Consider the following 6193-nt stretch of genomic DNA (forward strand, 5'->3'; position numbering starts at 1 on the left):
GGATGTTTTACAATCATTTTATAGCAACTTTATATATTTTTTGGGACAAAACTATTGACCCAGTGCCCAGTGCTAGTTGCTATTTTTTGCTTCTTTTTGACATCATAGGAAATCAATATCAAACAGAGTCCAAACACCGCGTAACTCCTTGGAGAATTTTTATGGACCAGAACACCCAGGATGGGCCAGAGCAGCACCTGGGGGGTGCCCCGAGGGGGGCAGACCCCACCAGGGCGCGCCTGGGACCCCAGGCGCGCCCAGGTGGGTTGTGCCCACCTCGGTGCCCTCCCGCACCCCTTCTTCCCCCTATAAAATCCCGAATATTCCAAAACTCTTCGGGGTAGCCCTTGATCAGAAGTTCCGCCGCAGCAAGGCCTCTGTATCCACGAGATCCAATCTAGACCCCGTTCCGGCACCCCGCCGGAGGGAGGAATCATCTCCGGTGGTGATCTTCATCATCCCGGCGGCCACCACCATGAGGAGGGAGTAGTCCACCCTCGGGGTGGAGAGTTCGTACCACTAGCTATGTGTTTAATCTCTCTCTCTCTCGTGTCCTTGAGATGTCATGATCTTGATGTATCATAGGCTTTGTTAATATAGTGGGATCATATGGTGTTTTCCCCTCTCTATCTTGTTGTGATGAATTGAGTTTTTCCCTTTGAGATTTCGTTGTTATCGGATTGAATACTTTTATGGCTTTGAGAACACTTTATATATGTCTTGCAATTGAATACTCGTGGTGACAATGGGGTATCATATTGATTCACGTGATATATGTTCTAGCACTCAACTTGCGGATTCCCGCGGTGACATTGGGGTAATCTATGCATAGGGTTTGATGCATGTTTTTATTATCTTTTCTCCGACAGAAACTTTGGGGTCTCCTTGTAGTCCTTTGTGTTGGATTGAGCATTATGGATCTAAAATTGTTGATACATATCATATAATTAACTCACGGGTACTCGCGGTTACATTGGGGTATCTAGGTGACATTAGAGTTCGTTGATATGTGTCATATGGTGTTATTTTAGTACGAACTCTTGATTAGATTGATCGGAAAGAATAGCTTGCTGTTATTTTAGTACGAACTCTAGGATAGATCGATCAGAAAGAATAGCTTTGAGGTGGTTTCGTACCCTACAAACAATTTCTATATTTTGTTCTCCGCTAATAGTAACTCGGGAGTGATTCTTTATTGCACTTTGAGGGATAATCATATGATCCAACTATGTTAGCATTGTTCAGAGATTACACTAGTGAAAGTATGCACCCTAGGCCTCATTTTCCATTATTGCAATACCGTTTGTGCTCCGTTTTATCATTTACTACCTTGCTTTTTTATTGTTCACACTATAAAAACGCATATCTACTATCCATACTACACGTCTATCATCATCTCTTCGCCGAACTAGTGCACCTATACAATTTGCCATTGTGTTGGGTGTGTTGGGGACACCAGAGATTTCTTGTATTTGGTTGCAGGGTCGTTTGAAAGTGACCATCTTCATCCTACACCTCTCATGGATTGATAAACCTTAGGTCATCCACTTGAGGGAAAATTGCTATTGTCCTACAAAACTCTGCGCTTGGAGGCCCAACACATGTCTACAAGAATAAAGTTGCGTAGTAGACATCAAGCTCTTTTCTGGCGCCGTTGCCGGGGAGGTGAGTGCTTGAAGGTATATTTTTAGATCTTGCAATCGAATCTTTTTGTTTCTTGTTTTACACTACAAGAAATATGTCAACTTGCGACCATCACTATTGGTCATTGAATGGTCATTCTTTTTCATTTTCGACCTTTTTGTGACCAAAAACAGAAGGTCAAAAGCTGGCCATCGTAAACTGAAATTAACGACCTTCTTTGTGATATGTAAAAGGTCGTTGGTTCTTTGACCAAATTTTTGGTCACTAGCAGCCTCCCCAAACCACGTAGGATCTAGCGTGGCAAGCTGACGTGTATAAGAATCAGCCCGGTCCAATTCGGTGTTTATATGGGCCGAGCCCATTAATTCAGCACATTTATTTTTTTCATGCTAATTTTGGTGAACTACACGGGCCAAGCACTACAATTCGGCCTTTTTATTTTCTGGGCCATGGCCTTTTTGCACCAACAGTTTTAGGTTTCTTTTTTTATAAAATGGGTCCATTAGTCAAACAGGTCCCACTTGTCAGGTTCTGAAGTGGGTCCCAGCTATTATGCTCAAATTCTTCATATTTCAATTTGACATCATATTTCAATTTGATAGTAAGAAAATAACCAGTATTTAAATAGGCAAGCAGAAAACACACATAATAATTCAAATAACAATAGCCAGATTCAGTACAAGCTCTACAAATGACACGTAACACAAGCTCTAACATATACAATGCTTTACAAGCTCTACAAATGCAAAGCTCTACAGTACTTTACAAACTCTTTAGTACTTTACAAGCTCTCCAAGTAATGTTACAAGCTCTACAAGTGTTTTCTTCTTCAGCATGGAGCTCCTTCGATAGAGATCAAATGCCGGACTCATTGGACAGCCATAGTCAGGACTGGGCTAACAGAACGACTGCATGCCTTCCATGATCGCCCTGTTACATGAGTCAACTTAGAAGAATTAGAAAAAACTGCAGCCAATATATTATGAACATTCCATTCAAAAAAAGGAGTAAAGGAGTAAAGGACAATACTTTATAGAATGATAAACACATTTCAGCTAGTACTGAGCTTTTTTAGCCGAGCTAGTTAAAATGAGATATTCATACAAGACAACAGAGACAATATGAATATGCATGGCACAAGTGCAGGTCCTGGTTACTGGCTACACATGTAACACCAATAAAATGGATAGAACAATAACAGGAACAACTCCAGATTACACACAAAGCACTATCCATAGTGCGAGCAATGGATAAAATCATGCCCACAGTATAATTCTGACTATAATATAACCAGAGAACTAAAGATTCTACGTACTTAGAACTCAACTAATAAGTGAGAATGATCTGATTGTATGCAAACAATCTATTTTTATTTGTTTATATTACTAAAACAGACATATCTTCCTTTATGTGAAGAAGTCTGCTTCCTTCTGTAGTTAGTACTAATCGTTCCATGCAAATCAACCGTGTGTGTATGCTTGATCATGGTCTGCAGATTACATGCATAGAGGAACAGAATCCTAAACAAAATAGCATCAAACAGCGGTGGGTGCTCAACCTATTTACCATACACAAGCAACACTTAAACCATAGCATGTGCATATACTTGTGTCACATCAGGGGGTTCAGAATGTACTCAGTATATTCTAATAAAAAGGATTGGGAGCAGAGGGAGAGGGAGGTGGATAGGGACGTGCTACCAGCTGCTGCGGTGGTGCCACTTGGTGGTCGTGCTTGAAGAACCTGGAAGAAGAGAGGTGCTCTGTCCTCCTCCGTCCGTGCCCGTCCTCCTCCGTGCCAGTGTCGAACAGCCTCCGTTCGTCGCTTGCGAGAACCATGCGCATTGGTTGGCCGTCAACCCCTTGTCCTCTGCTGCATGGATGAACCGAAAGCGTCAGCACAGCTACACTGGCACATAGTACAGACATGGTATCACAGATGTTCTCACTAGCTTAGGTTTTCTTGGTATATAGTATACTGACATGTGCAACTCTAACTAAACTGATTATAGAAATGAAAGGAACTATAAGAACAAGTTCATTCAGAATCCAGGCATGTAAAATTTTAAGCACCAGTAGAACAGATCTAACAAACCAAACCGACAGAACAAAATGTGTGAATCCATGTGGCTCTCAAGCCAAATCTCCAGCGAAACTACAATGCAATGTATAGTAAGTAACAACAATGTCTGCGATGTCTACAATGAACTTTTGAGCAGCTACAGCAACCAGCCTTGTTCTCCAGACCACAAAATTAGGAATAGATTTAAAAACATGTCATTCATGTGGACCAATAATCACTGAGTTGGAGGGGAAACTGCAGTTTCTCTCAGGCTGGAACTACAACGTGCTAAAACAACCCTAAGTGGTTCCATTCATGTGGAAGAATACAGCTCAGGTGCTAAACCTGAAAACAATATGATTCGCTGATCAAGTATAAAAACACTATTCTGAACCGTAACAACAAAATCACCGCTCTTAGGCGGACACTACACAAAATATGCTCAAACAGTACCCACGTCACGCCAGGATGAATTGTCACAATGTCAAGATCAGTATTTCCCACAAAAGTTGATGATGTTCCGGTTCCATATTTTTCTACCAGTATGAAACAAGGTTGAAAAAAAGACAAATGCAGAACTAGCCAACTGACAATACAGATCAAAAGGGAAATAAAACAAAGGAACACAAACCCATAAAGCGTCAAGGTTGAATTTACCACTCTATGGAACCAAACTTCAGGGTTATTCTAGTTCTATACACAAAAGATTTAACATGTTTTCCTACTAGTATTTACAATGTTTTTATTTCAGTAATTTAGAAAGAGGGGAGATGGGGCACAGAACTTTGAGGCACTGTTATGAGGTAGTGTCTGATGAAGGTTGGCCTTTGGGGCGGCAGCGGTAGCTCCGCCAAATGTAGCAGCAGCACCTCCGACTGGCACAACGGCAAATACCGAGAAGAATGTCATGGAAAAAGCAACACAGAAGGCTTTTGTGATGGCATACCTGAAAATAGCAGCAGTAGGTTAGTGTGGTTTTTGTATATTTCCACAGCACACAGCATAACAGATAAAGCAAGGCCAAGAACCCATAGGCGTCGGAAAACAAAAATCTTTTTAGACTAGTGCCTATTCCATGCCATCTGATCTACAGCAGTAAAATTCACTACACAATAGTTATTTCATAGAAGAATGTTACTCCAGCAGTACAATTCACTACACAATAGTTATTTTATAGAAAAATGTTACTCCGTGTGCACAACAAGCAACCAATGCATCTTTTCACTGAGCTTGCTAGGGAAAAGCAATGATGCTACAGAAGCAGTTCTTGAACTTAATCCGTACTACTCCCTCCGTTCGGAATTACTTGTCTCGGAAATGGATGTATCTAGAACTAAAATACGTCTAGATACATCCATTTCTGCGACAAGTAATTCCGAACAGAGGGACTACGTGCGCAAAGTAACTGGAGAGAGATTGTCTGCACAATCCCATCCAAGCTTCTGAACCATACAACATCAGACTAAATGCCACTGAAAGAACATCACAATGACTTGAAAAGCAATACAACAGACGGAGTTAACATATGCTATTTGCAAATGGGAAAGAGATTGATTGTAGAATATCTGAGCTTCATAGGGAAGTAACAGCAGTTAGCAAGATGGAACTTGCACAAAAGGGCAACAGCGGGCCTAGAAAATGCAGCATATCCTTTCCAAACTATGCAACCTTAAGTCACTTCACTACAAAACTTCAATTGCACAAAATTGCAAGAGTAAGTTCACTAACAGAATCCCAGACTATGCAGTCCTAAGCAATTGCACTACAAAACTTTGTGGGCAAGTGGCTCGGGCTATGAAAAGAAACCCTTCAAGCAGGTCAACAAAGGGGGCTGGAGACGAGAAGGGAGCAGCAGATGGATATACCAGCACTTGAACTCGGGGAGGCGGCGGATGAATGGCTTGAACTCCTCGTTGCCGCGGGTGGGGAGCGCGGGGCCGGCCTAGTCGAGCGCCTCGAGCTCCGGGTCGACCATGGGGGAGAGGAAGCCGATGAGGAGGTTGAGGAGGTAGATGCCGAGGCCGTAGGAGACGACGTAGAAGCCCTGCACGTAGTAGACCCGCAGCGCGTAGACGGCGGTGGCCAGCAGCGTGCCCGCCCACCGCCCCGCCGTGTGCGGCGCCGCCCGGTCTAGGTAATGCTGGAACGCCCATGCCGCCTCCGTGCGGTACCACTCCGCCGCCGAGGACGCGCCCCCACCGCCGATGCCGCTGATGGGCTCCATGGTCGTCGCTCGCCGCTTCGGTTGGGGATTTCTGGGTGGGGGAGTGGGGAGCGAGCCCGTCGGTGGGGTGGGGTGGGCTGATGGCTAGGTTCCATTCTCGCTGGGCGGCGGCGCCTCTCTCTCCGTTGTGTGAGAATTAAGCTTATGTAAATGTATTTTTTTCTTTTTGTTTCTCCTCTTTGTTTTCACCTATGTGAAGAACCTATAAAATATTAGTTACAAAATTGGACCGCAACAATTTTCAAAAAAATCGGCCGTATTTTA

General features: G+C 43.3%; 1 pseudogene; it reads right to left on the bottom strand.

Moving 5' to 3' along the window:
- Window positions 1-4365: 4365 nt before the first annotated feature.
- Window positions 4366-5929, bottom strand: LOC109773461 (protein RER1A-like; annotated as a pseudogene).
- Between the last annotated feature and the right edge of the window lie 264 nt (window positions 5930-6193).

This window comes from Aegilops tauschii, chromosome 7 (genome assembly GCF_002575655.3).
Source record: "Aegilops tauschii subsp. strangulata cultivar AL8/78 chromosome 7, Aet v6.0, whole genome shotgun sequence".
NCBI lineage: Eukaryota > Viridiplantae > Streptophyta > Magnoliopsida > Poales > Poaceae > Aegilops > Aegilops tauschii.